The 21,077-nt window shown below is 43.1% G+C and overlaps 1 protein-coding gene across 34 annotated transcripts in view; it reads right to left on the bottom strand.

Annotated features, from left to right (window-relative positions):
• Nucleotides 1-21,077, bottom strand: part of GFRA2 (GDNF family receptor alpha 2) — a 410,970-nt gene that overhangs the window by 187,151 nt on the left and 202,742 nt on the right. The window lies entirely within an intron of this gene.

Raw genomic sequence — 21,077 nt, 5'->3', positions numbered from 1 at the left:
TGACAGAGTGAGACTCTGTCTCTAAAAATAAAAAATTTAAAAAGGAAATCCTGACATATACCACGACATTGATGAACCTTGAAGACATTATGTCAAGTCAAATAAGCCAGATGCAAAAGGACAAATACTATATGATTCCACTTACATGAGGTCCCTACAGAAGTCAATTCACAGAGACAAAAAGTAGCCTGGTGGTTACCACTGGCTGGGGGGAAGGGGAATGGGAGTTGTTGCTTAATGGGTGCAGAAATTCAGGGTGATATGATGGAAAGAGTTATGGAGATGGAGGGTGGTGAATGCTGAGCCTTATGAATGCATTTAATACCACCAAGGGGATGGGAGAGACCAGGAGAGGGAGATGGAGTGAAGCAAAGAAGAGGAGAGTGACAAGATGGCAAATGTGGAGGAGAAGGAAGGAGTAGGAAGGAGAATGAGAAGAGGTGGAGAGACCGTGGAGGGGTGAACAGTGGCTGAACTAGTGCCTGGCTCCATCCTTGAATGGGGGGCAGTCAGCAGGAAGGGCCTGGAGACGGGAGAGGAGAGAGCCAAGTCTCTGCTTGTAGGTAAAAGCACAGAGGGCTTGCAGAGGAGGCACCAGCAGTTCCGGTGAAGGGAAGCTGGAGGTCCCAGGGCTTCGGTTAGAGATAGGGTTTAAGAAGGCATCCCTGGGCCAGGTGTGGGAGCTCAGCCTGTAATCCCAGCACTTTGGGAGGCCGAGGCAGGTGGATCACTTGAGGTCAGGAGTTCAAGACCAGCCTGGCCAACATGGTGAAACCCCATCTCTATTAAAAATACAAAAATTAGCTGGGCATGGTGGCACATGCCTGTAATCCCAGCTACTTGGGACACTGAGGCAGGAGAATTGCTTGAACCCGGAAGGCGGAGATTGCAGTGAGCTGAGATCTTGTCACTGTATTCCAGCCTGGGCAACAGAGCAAGACTTCATCTCAAAAAAAAAAAAAAGAAAAAAGTCAGGATAGTACATTTTATGTTGTATGTATTTTATTACAATAAAATAATGGAATAAATAAGTCAGATTCCTGGCTTCTCTACTCAAACTCCTGCCTAGACATTTAATGTGGAATAGATCATTCTTACCCAGGTGGGACTGCCAGGCCCCCCACCTCTCCTTTCCTTCCTGCCTCTTTCCTCTTGCCCACTCTGCCCCAGCCCCACCGGCCTCCTCCCCTGTTGCAAGGGAAGCTTGAGGTGCTCCTGCCTGTCCACTTTCTCCTTACTCTGCAGGGAATGTTCTCTCTCACCTTAGCTTGCTTTATTTTTCTTCTTATCACTCTCACCACCTGGCATATCATCTGTCTGCTTCCCCTCCCCGCACCCTGGCACAGCCCCAGGAGAACAGGGACTTCGGCTGCTTCTGTTCATGAACGTGCTCAACAAGAGCCTGCCCGCCCCTCTGACACGGTCCTCCCAGAGCCACAGCTGTGCCTATCTCAGCGTATAGAATCTCCTCCTCCCGTCTCCACACCTGGCTCACCTTTTCCCTTTGTTCTTCTACCCGGTGCTGCCAGTGACAAGCCCATGAGACCAGACACTCAAGAGAGCAGACAACCAGGGGCATGGGAGACTTTGTCCCCAAGAGGGTCTCAGTAAATGTTGGTGGCTCGTAAAGAATCTATGTGGTGTTGGTTTTATGGTCAATGGAGCTGTTTGCTCCTCCTTAAGGGCACCCACCCCTACTTCAGGGCACGTACTACCCCAGAACCAAGTTACCAAAGACCCATGTAGGTCCCAAGGACGCCACCTGCCTCTGAGAGATTTGGGGAACTCACGGCCTTCTCATAACCCCTTAATGCAGTATGGCTCCAAGGATTCAGGTCTCACTGGTGGCCCTTGGACAGGCATGCGGTGACACTGTCCACACCATGAAAAAGTTCTCACTTTTTTTTTTTTTTTTGAGATGGAGTTTTGCTCTTGTTGCCCCAGGCTGGAGTGCAATGGCATGATCTCAGGGCTTACTGAAACCTCTGCCTCCCCGGTTCAAGTGATTCTCCTGCCTCAGCCTCCGGGGTAGCTGGGATTACAGGCACGTGCCACCACGCCTGGCTAATTTTTTATTTTTAGTAGAGACAGGGTTTCTCCATGTTGGTCAGGCTGGTCTCAAACTCCTGACCTCAGGTGATCTGCCTGCCTCAGCCTCCCAAAGTGCTGGCATTACAGGTGTGAGCCACTGTGCTCGGCCTAAGCTCTTTTTTCAGTGCATTTTCAAAGACCCTTCATGGGTTGAATTGGGTCCCCCCCAGAAAGAGCACTGTGTGCTTCCCAGGCCTGACCCACGGGCAGTCTCCCAGGAAGACCCTACACTTGGCAATCCACTGACTGCCAGCGGCCCAGTCTGATTCCAGTGTGGTCCTTTCTCACTGACTCTCAGCCCCGGACTGGATCCCGGTGCTGTCATTTCTCACTGAGTCTCAGCCCCGGACTGGATCCCGGTGCTGTTCTTTCTCATAGGAGGCTCAAAGATAGGGTAAAGCAAAGTAAGCCAGCAGGGCTGCCTTTCTGTAAGGGGAAAGAGCAGATTGGGAAGAAGAATGGCAGGTACTGAGTAAACCAGTTTTCTGGATACAACCCCACCTTTCCCATTACTTTGCAGGTAGGACCATGATTTTTCCTCTTTCAGCCCAGTACTAGCTCTGGCTTCTCAGGGAAGTCTTATTTATAGAACTAGAATAAGTTGATTACAGGGCTCCATAGGACCTTTAAAACTTTTACTACAAGGTTAACAAGACTAATAATGACTTTTGTGTTCTGTTTCTGGAGGTATAAAAGGGAATAAGCTTAAAGGCTGTTCTTTTTTTCTTCCCTTTTCTCTTTCTTACCCCCTCTCTTTTCCTAATTTACTTTCCTTTTCTCCCTATTTTTTTCTTTTTCTGTCTCTTCCTATGTTTTTCTCTTTGTTAAGTACAAAGATTTCCTAGGTACTTGTTTCTCATTTTTTTTTCCTATCACTGACTCTTTTCCCAGTCATCACACTTGTGGTTGGTTAATTATCTGACTGCTGAATAAAGAAAATAACAGGCTGGATGCAGTGGCTCACGCCTGTAATCTCAGCACTTTGAGAGGACAAGGTGGGTGGACCACGAGGTCAGGAGTTTGAGACCAGGCTGGCCAACATGGTGAAACCCCATCTCTACTAAAAATATAAAAATTAGCCAGGCATGATGGTGCATGCCAGCTACTTGGGAGGCTGAGGCAGGAGAATCTCTTGAATCTGGGAATCAGAGTTTGCAGTGAGCTGAGATCATGCCACTGCACTCCAGCTGGGTGACAGAGGTAGACTGAGTCTCAAAAAATAAATTAATTGATTAAAAAATCAATATATTACTATTATAAATATATATTCCTCATGTTTGTATGTTTTTGAATTTACAAAATATTTATATGCATCTGTGTATATATGTATAAAATATATATAACATTTTGTATGTGTGTATATCTCTCTATATAAAATCTTCTTTGATCTTTGCAATGACTCTTGACATAGTTGTTATTTTCTTGTTTCACAAATGGGAAACTGAGGCTCAAAGAAGCAAAGGGCTCTTCCTCTTCTTCCCCTTTCCTATCCCCTTTAGCACCTTCCCTTCTTGAACAACTCAGTCTTGGAAACGTAGGCAGGACCAAGTCTGGTAAGGATATGTGCCGGGGTAGGGAAGCTGCAGTGGCTCAGTGTGGAGTGTCAGAGCTTGACCAAGTTGCTCAAATATATTGAGTAAATATGTGCAATATTCCACAGAAAGTGTGACTTATGTTCAGGCAAACAAAACAATACATTTGATAGAAACCAAGTATAAGTGGGATCAGATAAGGTATTTAACAGAAAAAAACTTCAAAGCAACATTTATAAATGTTTTAAAAAGGAAAGGAAAGGAGCGATGACAACTATTCAACAAATAAGGAATCTCAATAGAGACAAAACTTTTTAAAAAGAACAAATGAAAATTCTGGAGTTGAAAAATATAATAATTGAAATGAAAAATTTGTTACTTGGGCTTAATAGCAGATTTGAGATGGCAGAAGAAATTATCAGTAGTCTTGAAGTCGATAGAAATCATCCAATATAAAGATAAAAAAATAGGAAAATGAGAGCAGAGCCTTTGAGGCCTGAGAAACATCTTTAAGCATATTAAAAGATATTAAAGATACTAAAAAATTAATATTCCTGTCTGCTACTCTCATTCTTTGTTTCCTGAGAATGTTTTAATTTCAGTTTTGAAGTATGCTTCTCGTGGACATAGAACTGTTCATTAACAATATTTTTCCCAGATATTTTAAGATACTAAAAATTTCAAAGAAACACGGCCCCAAACTGCCCAAATTTTGTATAAAACATTTAACATGAAATGAAAAAGTTCAATGAGGCCCAAGTAGGATAAGCCCAAAGAGATAAACACGTAAACACATTATATTTAAAGTTGGAAGCCAAAGACATGGAGAAAATCTTGAAAGCTACTGGAGAAAAGTGACTCATTATAGATAGAGGAACAACAATATTTTGAACTGCTGACTTCTCAAAAGAAACAATAGAGGCGGGGAGGCAGTGGAAGGACATATTTGAAACACTGGGAAAAATATTGTTAATGAAGAGTTCTATATCCAGTAGAAGGATACTTCAAAACTGAAATTAAAACATTCCCAGGAAACAAAGACTGAGAGTAGCAGTCAAGAAACACTAAAAGAAGCCCTTCAGACTGTAAGAAAGTGACACATAACTAAAATTCACAGCATGAAATGAAGAGCACTAGAAATAGTAAATATGTGGTTAAATATAAAAGGTTGTGTAGATTTTTTTTTTCTTTTCTTCTGTTACTTTATTTAAAAGACAGAACATTTCACAAAGCAGCATTTATAACACTATATTTTGGGATTATAACATATGGATGTAACATATATGAAAATGACAGCACAGAGGAGTAGGGGAAAATGGAGCTATACTGGAGCAAAATTGTTACATTTTACTCTAATTAAGTCAGAATTAACCTGAAGTATGTTAAAATAAATTAAGATGCATATTATAATCCACAGAGCAAGAAAATAACTGAAGAATACATTGTTAAAAAATCTACACTGTAACAATGAGAAATATTAATTCCTCAATAGAGGAATTGAAGCAAAGAGATTAAAAGCAAAAGAAGAATTGAACACGAACGAGTGCTTGAAAGCAGCATTAAAAGGGGGAATAGAAGGAGAAAAATACATGAAAATATAGAAAACAAACATCAAGATGGCAGATATAAATCCAAACATAATAATTACATTACATTTGAATGACCTATATGATCCAATCAAAAGGCAAAGATTGTCATATTGGATTTAAAAAGGCAAAATATAACTATATACTACTCATGAAAGACAAATTTCAGATTCAAAAATATAACTAAATTTAAAGTAACAGATAAAAAAAAGATACAGTATGCAACTAACAACCATATGAGAGCTGGAATGGCTATAGCATTATTGGACACAATAGATTTTAAATATTATTAGAAAAAGAGACATTTCATAATAAAAGGTCCAATGTATCAAGAAGATATCACAGCTAAAATATACATGCACCTAACAAAAAGGGCCCCAAATATATTAATTTAAAACAGAATTGAAAGGAGTAGACAATTCAACTATTAGACATGAAGATTTCAGTGCCACATTCACAATATTTGAAAAACAGGTAAAAAGTCAGCTACGAAATAGAAGACTTGAATAACTTTACCAATCAATGTTAACTGATATTTATAGAACATACCAACCCCAAAGAGAAAATTATATATTCTTTTCAAGAGCACTAAAACATTTTCCAGGCTGGGGGTGGTGTCTCACGCCTATAATCTCAACACTTTGGGAGGCCGAGGTGAGTGTATCACCTGAGGTCAGAAGTTTGAGACCAGCCTGGCCAATATGACAAAACCCCGTCTCTACTAAAAATACAAAAATTAGCTGGGTGTGGCAGTGCACGCCTGTAATCCCAGCTACTCAGGCGGCTGAGGCAGGAGAATCACTTGCACCCAGAAGGTGGAGTTTGCAGTGAGCTGAGATCACGCCGCTGCACTCCAGCCTGGGCAACAGAGCAAGACTTTGTCTCAAAAATGAAACAAAACAAACAAACAAGAAAAACAAACATGTTTTTAAAAAGGGCTATATACTAGCCCTTAACATACATTTCAATAAAATTTAAAAGATTGAAATTATTCAAAGTATGCTCCCTGTTCATAACAGAATTAAATTAAAAACAACCAAAACAAATTTAATAGATCAGCAAATATTTTGAAGTTAAACAAAATGACTTCTAAATAACTTACAGGCTAAAGAAGAATCCACAAGGAAAATTAGAAAATATTTTGAACTGATGGAAAAGAAAATGTGACATATCAAAATTTATAGGATGCAACTAAAGCAGTGCTTAGAGGAAAATGTATAGGCTTAATTGCCCATATTAGAAAAAAGGAAAGGTCTCAACTCAATCATCTAAATACCTACCTTAGAAACCAAAAGAAAAAAAAATAGCAAACCAAACTTCTAACTTCTTTTACATTTTTGGAGAAAGTGACAACCCAGAGCCTATATTCCTGTGTGGAAATACTTGTTTGAGGTTGAGCAGAAATTACCTCCTCTACAGGTATGATTCATGTGTCTAAAGCACCTCCATTTCCTGACTACCAATAATATGGTTCTTCTAAGTGCCTGAATGCAAGATCCCTGATCAGTGTGCAATTCTGGGAGCTATTCCCAGGATTATGTAGCTCAGCCTCTGTGGCTTGTCTTTTCTAAAGTATGAACAACTTTTTTTGCTTTTACCTATAACAATAAGTTATATATATATTATATATGAATTAGTAAGGTTTCCTCTATATAAGATAAATAAATACAAATGCATCATGATGAATATAATTTTAAAAGAGAAAAAAATAGGAACAATGCTTCTGTATACAACTTGATAATAATTTCCCCTAAATCAATCTCTCAAGTTGTCTGAGAGTGAATGTCTCAAAAGGATGTTGTCAGAAACAGATCGTGGCAAGAGAGGAGGCTCAGGGGGAGCATCTGGCTGGTTGAGACAGTGGCTAACAGGTGATACAAATCAGAAAGGCCAGTGGGCAAATCCAGGTAAGGGTGAAAGAAAGGTTCTTAGTAACTAGCCCTACATCCAGCCTCCTCGCAAATTAGGGATAACATCATTCTAAAAAGAGGTCCCAGAAATATAAAATTTCCTAGTGTGTTTGGGGAATTTAGTCATTCAGGAAGTATAATGAGGAAGGGGATGGTCCGGATTATAAAATTATGACATGCCAGGACAGGGCACTGTCATTTATCTTACGGGCCAGGAAAGTGCATGAAGGACATACAGCATGGAAACAGACATGATTAAATATACAAAAGTCAATCACTTTAGTGGCGGTGTGGTGGATGGATTGGAGGAATGGGTGACAGCATATGGCCAGTTAGGAGACTATTGGCATATCCAGGTGAGAAATTTGCTTGAACCAAGGTAGTGACAGTGGATATGGATTGGGAAGAGGGCTGACAAATGAGATATTTAGGAGGTAAAGTAGGCAGGGTTTGGAGACTGTTGAGGATAAGGTAGATGGAGGAGTTGTGAGTCGTTCACAGCTCTTGGGCTTGGAAGATAGTGTGGATGCTGGCGTAACCTGTCAATACAGGGAGTGTAGCGGGAAGGGAAAATTAAATATGGAAATAGGGGATAATAATGAGTACACAGTTTTTTTTTTGAGATATATTGAATTTTAGATATCTATGAGGAATTCATACAAATACATGGAGTATGTGGGCTTATAACCTAACTTTTATCCTTTGCCAATTTTATATCTTAGGAGAGTGATTTTGGAGGGAAATAAGGATATGGAAACCATAAACATCTGGGTTCCCATTAAAATTATGGGAATGAATGATGTCTTGTGAGAAAAGGGTGTAAGCAAGAGAAGGTGGATGAATGCAGCATCCTAAACAGTACAAACACCTAAGGTGTGGAGTACAAGAGGAGGATCCAGCATGCAGGTCAGAGAGAAACACCTGGAGAGAAGCCAGGAGAGACCTGACTGTGCAAACCGAAGGAGGTGAGTTCTAAAAAAGATGCAAGCGGTCAGCAGAGTGTTGAGATGAGGAATGGAAAAGGCTTCTCAGAGTTGGCAATAGGGATGTTGATGATGGATGTGGTTAGAATGGATTCCATGGAGTAGTCATGACTGAAGTCACTGTGATAACTCTAGAAGTGATTGGAAAATAAGACATGGGGACAGCTAGTGCCAATTATTTCTCCAGATGCTTATCTGTGTGTGTGTGTGTGTGTGTGTGTGTGTGTGAGAGAGAGAGAGAGAGAGAGAGAGAGAGAGAGAGAGAGATCGATCGATCAGGTGGAAGTCAAAGGTAAAGAAGCAAAACCAAGCAGTGTTTGCCTGTTTGTTTTAGGGTAACACAGACTTGAACATGCCAATAGGCTGAAGAGAAGGAGCCAATAAGGTCACCTGAAGAAACAGAAGAAAGAAGTTGAAATTAATGAGGAAAAGTCTTGGACCACATGGGCTCCTGGATGGAGCCTGGGGAAGGCAGGACTTGGAAATGTGACTTATTCTCTAGGGCTTTCTGGGAGGTCAGGTTAGGAGTAGGGTCTAGCACAGTCTACCCAGGTGGTGTGGCTGCCATATCTGGACATCAAGGCAAGTGTGTCTGCACCACATCAAGGAGTCTGATTGCTCAGTTCCAGGTGGGCAGACCTAGGAGTCATTGATGTACAGCCTAGTTCCTTGGTCTAGTCCTCCAAATTTACCCAAACTGCATTTTCCCTTTTCATCCACAGGTTTAAGAAAACATTAAAAAACAGGTTAGACTAGTGGGACTAACCCTTAGAAACTAGTTGATGAGTTACCTTTTAGATGAGAAAATGCTTGTCTAAGTAGTGATGAGGCCAAGGCCACATAGCTCGCAAAGTAGGGGTAGGACCAGAACTCAGGCTTCTCGGCTCCCTGTTCAATGTTCTTTCAGTTTCACCAGTTCAGCCTTCCACTGCTTGGGGGCTACTGGCCTAGGCATAGAAGTAACTCTGTTCCCTTGATGATTTATTATCATTACTGTCATTGGATCCCATTTGTATGTTACATAGAACACATATCATTTCTGCTTTGCTCTTGTGTCACTAGACAAAAGCAGCTGCTTGGGCAGATAGCTTCACAAAGGGTTCCCACAGAAATCCTCATTGTTCCTAATGTTCCAGCCTCATTCTTGTTGATACACAGATGAAACCTGACAACAATAATACAAAACTACTATGTATTTCGCACCTACTATGTGCTAGGCATTATGCTAAAGGACTTAATTTAATCCTATGAATAGGTACATTTCTCATGGTCTTTTTTCAAGTGAGCAAACGGAGGCACAGAGACATCTAGCAACTTGGCCAAGGTCACGCAGCAAAAGGGAGGAGCAGGAAACGGAACCCAGGCAACGTGGCTTCATAGCCTACGCATGTAAGCTCATGCAAGCTGGGTGCTTAGGGCTGGCAAGAATACACTTGCTTCCTCCGCAGTGTCCCAGCTCATCAGTGTGACTTCTCCAGCTCAGCCCCTGCCCCTCCCAGTGCTCTGTCCTTGTGACCCTTGGGAACCCATCATTGTGCTTCCTCCTCTTCACCCCCTACTCTCCCTGAACCCTCCTCCAGCTGAAAACCCATCCTGGTGAGTCAAGCCTGACATCTACTGAATTATGTTCCTCCAAATTGCAACATTAATAAGGGCCATGTGTTCCTAGAGGATCATTAATTACAGATACATTTTTATTTCCTGCTGAAATACAACCTGTGTTTCTGCTCCGCACGGCTGAGGCACAACCTTGCCAAACCTGCCTGTGTGTTGCTTTTGACATCTGTCTCTGACTTTCTGACAAACAGTCCTTGCAGTTTTCTGATCTCTGCATCTTTCTTCCTCCTTAGTATGCATCTCTTTCCCCCCATGCTGAGAATTCCTCCATGCAAGCCTGGACGGGGTTGGAGGTCCCCATTTCTCAACCTTCTCCAATCAAAACCCATTGACATTGCAGCTAGGGACAGTGCAAAGTGGCTGGGGTGAAAGAACCAAGCAAATGATGCCCTGCTAATGTTCCCCAACAAAGATCTGAATCCAGGGTGATTCCAATAATTGGGATGCCTGGGTAAGACAGGAGGCACGGGGCCCCTGCCTCGGCCCATGTAGGTTTCCTAAGTTGAATCTACTGATGGACTCCACTTTTAGGCCCAGGCTATGGGTCAAGTAGGACTGAGGCAAAGAACCTGGCAGAGCTCCCTGCTCTCGCTATCTGCTGAGGCTTGGAGGCAGCAATTCTATCACCATGCTCACTCTCTCAGATGTCAGGACTGAGACAGACATCTCCTGCTAGTACAGCCTATGAGTCAAAGCAGTTTCAACCCTCTCTGCAGTGTTGATCCTCAGAGACATGGTCTCCCCTGGTTTTCCACACCTTAATCTACCTGGAAACCTGCTTAGAACTTCAGTCCCCCTCTACATCATTAGATGAGAATATTGATCCCCATCTAATACCATGCTACCTGTTAGAAGCACCTGGGGAAAATTGGGAAAATTTACAAAACACTGATGCCTAGGCTACTCTACAGACCAATTCAGAATCTCGCTGAGACCCAAGCATGTTTAAGGACCATTCTAATCCTTGCCACTCAAAGCAGAATTCGTGTAACAGCAACATGAAGCATTGCGTGGGAGCTTATTAGGAATGCAGAATCTCAGGCCCCACCCCAGGCTGCCTGAATCAGCATCATCTACATTTTAATAAGATCTCCAGGTGATCTGTATGCACTTTAAAGTTTGAAAGGCACTCTAGCTCAAAATGTTTTTTCAAACTTTAGTGTGTAAAAGAATCACCCAGAGAGCTTGTTAAAAATAAAAATCCAATTCAGTAGGTGTGGGAGGGGGCTGGGACTCTGCTCTTTTAACAAGGTCCCCAGTTAGTTCTGACGCAGATGGTCCTGAGATTGTACCTTGAGATGCGCTGCATCTAGGATTTGGGCTCTCGCCTCCCGGGCTGTGGGCCCGCCAAGCTTGATGAGGCTATCCAACCCGAGGAGCAGCCTTGCTCTGACAGGAGGGGTCTCCTGGATCAGGGAAGCCTGTCTGGCTGCCCTCTCCTGCAGCCGGGAGATTAGACGCTCTCGCCCCTTGTCTAAGCTGGCTGAGCTCTTTAGTCCCCACTGAGGCAGGTCCTTTGTTCACTTGTCCTCAGCTTGCCAAGGTCTGCAGTTTTTTAGGTGCTATATGTATTTTTAATTGAGATTTAATTCATATAGCATAAAATTTATTATTTTAAAGTGGTTTTTAGTATGTTCACTATGTTTTGCAACCATCACCACTATCTCATACCAAAGCATTTCTATCACCCCCAAAAGCAACCCTGTTATCCTTAGCAGTGAGTCCTAAGATCCTCCATGCCTGTTCCCTGCCAACCACTAATCTACTTTCTGCCTCTTTGAATTTGGCAAGTCAGGACATTTCATATGAATGGAATCTTACAATGGCCTTTGTGCCTGTCTCCTTTCACTCACCATGATGTCCCCAGACTCATCCTTGCAGCAGCTCACACCAAGCTCGGCATGTTTGCTTTCTCCACTGACCACATGAGGGCATGTTTGGCCTTGAGTGGTCACAGGAAAGCCCCTTCCTCATGTCTTCATCTTACCTCTTTAGCCCCCACCCAGCAAGCCTCCAAAGACAGTGGCATTGGCTATAGGCTGGTCCCACCAGGGACTAGAACAAGAAGCAGTCTTCCAGGCCACGTAGTCCAACTTCTTCATTTTCAGGATGAGGAAACTGAGGGCAAGAGGGGCTTTCCTCTACTTCTGTGCCCCTCCAGAACACGCTGCAGCTCCCCAAGATGGGGAGATAAGGAAGCTGTGGGAAAGGGGAGGAGGGGATGGGAGACCAATGGGCAGAGCAACTGGGACCAAGAGACGGGATACCAGGAGGCAGCCATGCGCTAGTCTGGAACTTCATTTCCCTGAGGAGAGAAAAATGAAGCCCAAAGCTGAGATTTATATCTGCGATTTTCAAGTTTTCAGAAGATAGTGCAGAAAAGACACATTTATTGAGAGATGATAAATTTCCTCTTTGCAGATTTATTAGAACTTGTATAGAGCTGGATCATAGATTTTTTTTGGCGAAAGCCCTTAAACTTTTATGTCCCATCATAATGGTAAATGAAGTCCAGTAAGAAGTTTAAGTAATTCTTGATTAAATGATCCACCCCTGCTGCACGTTTCAAGTTCCTGCCCCGCCAAGGCTGGGCCTGGCCAGGAGGAGAGACATCTGCAGGCCCCAGGGAGGCACAAAATCAGGAAACAGCATCTCTAGCATGGTAAAGAGTTGCTTCTGAGCTAGAATCCAGGGTTTAGGCTCGAAAGGTATGTAGAGTGGGTAGAGTCTAGTGGGTGAATAATTTGATTAAACTGATTTTTAAAACAATATCCACTATATGGTAGGTCTCTTAAGATTTGGTGTCCCATTTAATGCACTGTGAAATAGAATTTTTATACAAATTCTTCCTTATCTTCTCCCTGTCTCTCTTTGTTTATTCTGTTCCAGCCCTATTGGGCTTTTTGCTAGTCCTCAAGCACACCATGCAGTCTGCTGCCTCAGGGCCTTTGCATCTCACCCTGTTGACAAGGATCTTCTTCCAAAAATGCTTATGGCTTGCTGCTGTACTTCTTTTAGTCTTTCTGCTTAAATGTCATTTCTCTGGCTGTCAAAAATAGCCCTCTCTGTTACTTTTTTTCTCCTTATTATGCTGTACAACTCAATAATAACACAAAGAGTTCAATGACTATAATGAACAAAATAATTAAAAATATTTCACAAAAGAAGATATATGGAGAGAAAGTAAGCACGTGAGAATTAGTGCCTAATATAGCTGTTAAGTTGTTAAGAAAATGCCAATTCAAAGCATGTGAGATATCACTACACTACCACTAGACTGGCTTAAATTAAAAAGACTGATTATACCAGAGGTTGGTGAAGAAGTGGGTTAGCCAGAACTCTCACACACTGCTGGTGGAAGTGTAATTTATATAACTACGTTAGAAAATGGGTTAAATAGCTCATGATACATCTACTATTTGGCTCAGTCATTCCACTCCTTAATTTGTACCCAAAAGAAATATAAGCTTATGTCATTTCACAGACTTGCAGGCAGATGCATAGCAACTTTGTTATAGCCCCAAATTTGAAAAGACCCAAATATTCATCAACAGGTGAACTGATAAATAGTTATACACATACAATGTAATATTACCAAGCCATAAAATGAAATGAATTATTAAGATACAAAACAATATTATGACTCTCAAAAATTACACTGAGTTAAAGAAGCCAAGGAAAAAGATAATATAAGATTCTGTTTATATAAATTCTAGAAAATGCAACTGATCTGTAGTACTGAAAATAGATTGCCTGTAGTTGGGAGTGGGTCAGGATGGGTGGCAGGAAGGGATTATGAAAGGAGATGAGTAGTCTTTTGAAAGTGATGAATATATTCTTATTTTGAGTGTGGTGGTGGTGATAATTTTACAGGCATAAAAAAGTGATATAAATTTTAAACTTTTTATATATTTTATTTATGAGATGAAGTCTCATTCCATCACCCAAGCCAGAGTGCACTGGTATGATCTTGGCTCACTGCAACCTCTGCCTCCCAGGTTCAAGTGATTTTCCTGCCTCAGTCTCCTAAGGAGCTGGAGTTACAGGCACATGCCACCGTGCCAGGCTAATTTTTGTATTTTTAGTAGATATGGGGTTTCACCATGTTGGCCAGGCTAGTCTCGAACTCCTGGCCTCAAGCGATCCACCCACCTCAGCCTCCCAAAGTGCTACGATTACAGGCATGGGCCACCATGCCTAGCTAGTTTTAGACTTTAATATGGGCTATTTATAATATGGAAATTATACCTCAGGAAATCTTTGAAGTAATAACTTTCCACGCCTGACTCAAGAACTGAATCTGTAGGGCATAGAGTGGGAGGTCCTGGCAGTAGGGAAGCAGAGCTTGCCTCTGGAATGATAGCATCCTGTGGGTACTGCCTACTCTGAGAGACTTCTAGAATTCAAAGCCATGGTGGCTGTGAGAGGAGATTAAAGATGGCTTATGCTCTCTGTGGTTCATTTTCCTTCACTAATCTAACCTAGGCTACCCTCTGCCTTTGAGACCAGAAATCTCTTGTTGATTTCTAGCTCTTTTTTCCATTCACCCCAGAAATACTGATCTCATGGCTGCGGTATGATTGGCCCAACATGTGCCTCCACCTCCACTCAGCTCAAAGCATTGAAGTTTCTGTTATTGTAGATATATCAATTTCTTCCTGCAGTTCCATCAGTTTTTGCTTCATGTATTTTAAAGCTGTTTTTAGTTGCACAAACATTATAATGATATGTTCTCTTCATGAGTTGACTCTTTCATCAATGTAAACTGACATCCTGTATGCCTGGTAATATTATTTGCTTTGAAATCTACTTTGTCTGGTATTGATAAAGCCATTCCACTTTAGATTTCTTTTGATAAATATTAGCATCTTGGATTTCTCTTCTTAGCTTTCAAATTTAAACTTCTTGTGTTTTTATATTTAAAATAATTTTTTTGTAGGTAGAAGGATATTGTTGGTCTTGCTTGTCAATTTAATTTGGGAATCCACCTTTTAATTGGGGCATTTTTTATCATCTACATTTAATATAATTATTGATATGGTTGAGTTTAAATCAATCTTGAAATTTCTTTTCTTTTCTTTTTTTTCTTTTTTTTTTGAGGAGTTTTGCTCTTGTTGCCCAGGCTGGAGTGCAATGGCATGGTCTTGGTTCACTGCAACATCTGCCTCCTGGGTTCAAGTGATTCTCCTGCCTCAGCCTCCCAGGTAGCTGAGATTACAGGTACCCACCACCAAGCTCAGCTAATTTTTTGTAATTTTAGTAGAGACAGGGTTTCACCATGTCGGCCAGGATAATCTCAAACTCCTGACCTCAGGTGATCTGCCCACCTCGGCCTGCCGAAGTGCTGGAATTACAGGTGTGAGCCATTGCACCCGGCCCTGAAATTTATTTTCTGTCTGTCTGATCTTTTATTTATTTGTTTCTTTTTCTGCCTTCTTTTAGATTAATTTTCATTATTCCATTTTATCTACTTTGTTGGCAGCTTAGTCATACTCTCCCTTTTCTAATGGTTAAAATTAGTGTTGTAGTTTCTTTTTTTTTTTTTTCAAACTATTTTATAATCTGACTTCAAGTAAGATTGCTCCAATTCACATATAGTATATGGACTGTGTAACAGTACACTCCATTTTTCTCATCTTCGCCTTTGTACAAATTATTGTCCTATATTTGTGTTTATATTTAAAACCCATAATATAGTGTTTCTATGTTTGCTGTAAGTAATCAGTTACCTTAAAAAATACCTATAGAATAAAGACAAAAGTATTTTATGTTTACCCACATATCTTATTTTCGATGCCCATCTTGCATTTTGTAGGTTCTAATGATGTCATTAAAGCAACAAGTATTATTATCACACCGACCTTCTGTGGATTTTATACTCTAGTTTCAAGTAGGGGCCGCTTAGCTGGGTAGTTCTGACTCAGGGTTCTCATAGGTTGTAGTCAAGTTGTTGGCCAAGGCTGTGATCCTCTGAAGGTGCCAGAATATCTGCTTCCAAGCCCACTCTTGCGATTGTTATCAGAAGGCCTCAGTTCTTCACCACGGGGGCCTTCCACAGGGCTGCTCACATGTCATGGCGTTTAACTTCTGCCAAAGTGAGTGATCAGAGAGAAAGAGCGAGAGAGACCAAGATCCTCCAAGATGAAAGCCACAGTCTTCTAGTCTTTTTAGAACCTGCCATCCTCATATACCATGGCTTGCACCCACATTGGTCACCCAGGCTAGCCTTAGGACAGTGGGGGAGGGGACGACACATGGTGTGAATACTAGACTGGAGATCATTGGGAGTCATCTTAAGGCTTTTAGGCTGCCCACCACACGACTCCCAGCATGTCTTCTCAGTTCAGGGAGACAATTGGACTCCTTCTGGATGGACCCCTCTTCCCAGCTTTTCTCTTATCATTTGCCCTGGAGGCTTAGCTAGAACAATGATAGGGCTCATCTTGTTTGCTTCCCCTCTCTGAGGGATCGTTGTCCAGTGCTACCAAGTGCCCAGTGTCAGAGAAACATTGTCTTACATGTTTTGTCTGGTTTTTGTTTGTTTGTTTCAGGAGGGAAGGTAAATTTGACCCCTTTTATGCTATCTTGGCTGGAAATAGAAGTCTTCACATATTTTGGTATAAAACCCAGCTGTTGACTAAGCCTTTAATCTGAGAACACATATTTTTTTTTTCTTTTATGCCAGGGACAGTGAAATGGATGGAGGAAGAATATGAAGACTCTGGTAGTCTGGCACCTGTGGTGGACAGTGGTTGGTTGAGGCTGTGGGCCTGGGTGAGGAGCACAGTGAGGAATCAGACTGAGGAACAGACATCTCCCTAATTTTATCAAGGGCTCATCTTAGTGATTTCCATCTCCATCACTTTTGATAATACCTCCTCCCCCATGATATCCCTTTGGTAGGTTTTCATCTCAGCTGTGACAAACTTGACATATAATCTTGTGGTTTCTCATTCTCATTGAGATAATGCAAGACTTTGGGTGAGAAAAAAGACTCAGATGAGCCTTGCACTGAGGTGGGGGTTGGGCAAAAGGGAGGGTGGAGCAGGACTGGAATGGGGGCACCTGAGCTCTGTCAGGGGAGGATGACAGGAGCCTCCCCAAACGGGTAGGAAACTGATGACTGCCTTTGGCATCTAGCTGCCTTCACTGACCTCAGCATCATCTATCAATTTGTTAATTCATTTCTAATTTTTAATTTTGATTGAACATCTATGTGCTAGATCCTTGGAGTACAGCAGTGAACGAAACATGCACACTCCATGTTCCCTTGGAGTTTGTTATATACCAGCCGGGAAGAGACAGTCAAGCACTCATCAACCCTTGTCTACTTCATTGTAATTTTGGTGATTGCCAAGGAGAGCCCTGGGGGCTAGTCAGGCACACGTCAGGGGAACAAGATGGCAGGAGGGAAGTCTGTGAAGAGATCAAGTGCCCAGCTTGTTGCAAGCCTGTCCTCCAGACCCCAGCCCTCCATCTCTCCCTCTCCCTGGTGGCCTCAGGCCTTCCTGGAGGGGCTTTTATAGTGGAGCTATTAACATAAGTCAACACTATGCTGGCTCCCTGGAGCCCAGGTGCTACCTAGGTGGATTCAGCTGCTCTGCGGAGTCAGTTTTCTTGGCAGAGTCAATATGTACAGGATTAAAACATACACGAATTTTGTTTTACAGTCTCCTGGGAGCCTCAGAGACCTGTGGTTTTCTGTGCAAATATAAAGTCAGTTGATTCTTCCTGAACTCTGATTTTATCAACAGAACTTAGATTTCTTTCCCTATATTTAGACAGCCATGCCTGTGGAAACCATGCAGGCCAGATGGGCTGAAAACATTGTGCTGGAGCAGTGTGTGTGTGTGTGTGTGTGTGTGTGTGTGTGTGTGTGGTTGTGAAGGCATGCATGTGTGCCTATGTATTTGTGTATTTTTCTGTGTGTGTGTATGCATGTCTATATCTCTGTGTTTGTATGTATGTGCATGTCTACATGTGTGTATGTCTCTGTGTTTCTGTATGTGTCTGTTTGTACTGTGTGTGTCTGTGTCTGTATAAGTGTGTGTTGTGTGTCTATGCCTGTTTGTATATTTATGTCCATGTGTGTTTGTGCATTTCTGTATGTGTGTATCTGTGTGAGTGCATGTATGTCTGTGTCTGTATGTGTCTAAATGCATCTGTGCATATGTCTGTGTGTCTGTGTATATGCATGTGTGTGTCGCTGTGTCTGTGTCTGTGTATGGGTGTCTAGCTCCATGTCTGTGTGTGCAGTCTGTGTCTCTGTATGTTTGTGCGTGGCCGCATGTATGGAGAGTGCTTGCTCTGATGTGGCCGTTTGTGCAGTTGTTGGGATGAGGTTATGGCTCATTTTCAGTCCTCACTGGATCCCTGATCCGCATTCATCCCTGACAATGTGTGTCCCGTGTGTCTCTCATTTTCGTGCTGTGTCCCCCTCCTGATATCTGTTCTCAGCCATGAGCTTTTTCCCAGTCGGCTCTATCCCATTCAGCATGTCCACTCCCTGCTAACCTGTCAGTTTGGTGCTTCTGAAGTGTGAGTTCATGTGTGCGAAGCTCATATTTAGCACATTTTGTACATTAACTCACAAAAACCAGAGGGCCATTCTGTGGGTGAGTATGAGGATGATCATCACTTTCAGATGAGGGAACAGAGACTGAGAGAGGTTCAGTAACTTAACTAACGTCAGTCAGCTAGAAAGTGGTGGGGTTCAACTTTGCAAGTGGTCTGGCTCCAGACACCAAAATAGCCAGATGTGACATTGTGCAAAGGAAGAGGTGGCTTCTGGAGAAGAAAGCCATCAGACCCATGGAAAGAAGGGAAGAGGAAAATGAAAGCAGCACTTCCAGCCTGAAAACATGTCTTCAGGGAGAGGTGGGGTAAGGACATGACCAGAGAGGGCCTGGGGAGGGTGGGCGGCTGGCCAGGCAAGCCTCCACATTGTGGCTTTGACCCTGACCAGTGGTGTGCCCCAGGAAAAGTCGTCTGACCTCTCCACTGCCAGAACCTACCTTCCAGGAACATGGGCTTGGTCAACCCGAGGTAATGTCGGCTGAGCATCTGGCCTATAGCAGGGATTACCGTGGTATATTCAGTGTAGACCAGTGAAGGGGCACATCTCTCACACTGTTCTTGATCGTTCATAATTTTTTCCTGGTATTTGTGCCTTTCATTGTGCCTCATCTAAAGAAATGCCATTCTGCTCAGATGCAGGAAAACCTTTCATTCAAGCAGTGAGAAACTGAGGTGGTGTGATCAATGGGTTTCAGTGAATTTGTGGAGGGCTTTAGTATGAAACGCAGAGTCCTAGGCCCCACCCCAGATCTACTGAATCACATTATAGGTGAGGCAGTACCTGTGAATCTGCATTTGAGGACCATCATTCCCTCTTCAAAGGGTTAGATTGTTTCACCTTGGGTTACATTTTTCAGCTTGTGAAGGGGTTGGGGGTGCCTTTTCCCCCAAGGATTCTCTGCAGATCTACAGGTCCCTCGGCTAACTCTGGAAGCTGTGTCCTATTTCAACGGGGTAGTGGAAGAAGGGGCAGGGTTGACTTGTACCATGTTCTGACTTGGGGACCATCCTGGGGGGCCAGAACACCCCTGGCTCTGGTTGACCTTTACTTTTCAAACAGCTTAAGATGCAGTGGCGGAAGAATTCATCTCTCCCTTAGGCCTTGTGGCTGTCTGGAGTCTCAGCCCACGGATCTCCTCACCCAGAGAACAACTAGGACGCAGAGGTGACTTGCAGCCTCCCACCCCTCCTGCCAGGCCCTCTAACTGCCCCAGCAACCACAACTGAAGGAACAAGTTGCCTTTCATTCCCAGAGCTGTAGCTGGTCCCCTAGAGCGCCCTGTGTTCTGAGAGCTGGAAGGCTTTTCAGTATTTGAAGTGATTTTTTTCTATGTTGGGGTGGAACCAGCCCACTCCACAAGCAAAATCTATAGCGCTGAGAAGCGGCAGAAAATTGGCAAGGCTTAATAAACCTCATGCCTGATGCGCTCCTGTGGCTATATATCAAAGGGAAAACAAATATATTGACTAATTCCTCTCAGAAGAACATCCATAAATTACAGCTGTTTGAAACCAGCCTGTTGTGAACAAAGGTTACAGATGATGTAATTTGCACCATTATAGGTATAACTGCACCACACCCAGGTTTAACTTTTGCTACCGCCTCTTAGTGCTGAGTGTGGGAAGGCCCAGCATCCTGGGGAATGTGTGGTTTCAGGGAGGAAGGAGAAAAATACCTTACGTTTGATTTCTCAGAGTTCCCTTCTACCAGTAGATCTGGGATGGGGCCAGGACTGTGCATTTCATACTAAAGCCCTCCACAAATTCAATGAAACCCATTGATCACACCACCTCAGTTTCTCACTGCTTAAATGAAAGGTTTTCCTGCATCTGAGAAGAATGACATTTCTTCAGGTGAGGCACAGTGAAAGACACAAATACCACGAATACCTTTGTATGACCCTCCTGACAACCCCTTGGTGAAGGTCTCAGCTTCTCAGAGGCAGCATGAAAACACTGTCTGTTGGCTGGGGAAAACAGAACACACTCATGGTTTAATGACCATGGCCCTGAGCCCTGGACAGAGGGCTTTCGACCAGCCTGAGTGCAGATCTGTGCAGGGCAGCTCTTGCTGCCATATGCCCACGAGAGGGATTGCATGGCCCAGACCCTGCTCTTCTTCTCATAGGCCCTCTTGGGAGTTATTCTGATGGGTCCTGCGTCTCCAGACCCTTTGTCTCCTACGCTCATCTTGGGCATCAAGAACAGGAGTGCTCTCTCTGCTTGTCTTGGAGAGGAGCTATCCTTCTGCCTGCAAATAACCACTGTGAGAGCAATGTCCCAGCAATGCTCTACATAGATCAGAGCATACCAGCCCCCAGCTCCAGTGGTTACGTAACACTCATCTGTTATTCCCATCTAAGAGATGAGAAGACTGAGGCCAGCAGGCTTAGTGCTGAACATACAGAGGATGATGTCAGTGCACCTAGTTCTCCAGTTTCCCATCTCCTTGGCTTACCTCCCTGCCAATAGCTCAGTGGCTTACAAGCTTAGCTGCATATCAGAATCACCTAGGGTGCGTGGAAATGCAGATTCCAGGGCTTCAACCCCAGGGAATCTGCAACTGTGAGTTTTCTATGTTTTTAAACAATATGCAGGTAGTCAGGACATGCCTAGATGAAAAACCCTTGGACTTGGCCCAAGGGTCTTTTGGTGAATGCCAGATTCCTAGGGTCTCCACCTGTCTTCTCTTATTAACCAAGGGTACAGGTCAGTGGTTCTCTTGCCCCCTGACCTGCTGCTTCTCTACACGGCTCCAAATGAACCCCTTTTTCCAGAGCT

Source organism: Aotus nancymaae, unplaced genomic scaffold, assembly GCF_030222135.1.
Source record: "Aotus nancymaae isolate 86718 unplaced genomic scaffold, 86718_ANA_hifiasm-v0.15.2.pri h1tg000079l, whole genome shotgun sequence".
Classification (NCBI taxonomy): Eukaryota; Metazoa; Chordata; class Mammalia; order Primates; family Aotidae; genus Aotus; species Aotus nancymaae.
Note: the sequence above shows the minus strand (reverse complement) of the source record. Positions and strands in the feature narration are given on the sequence as shown.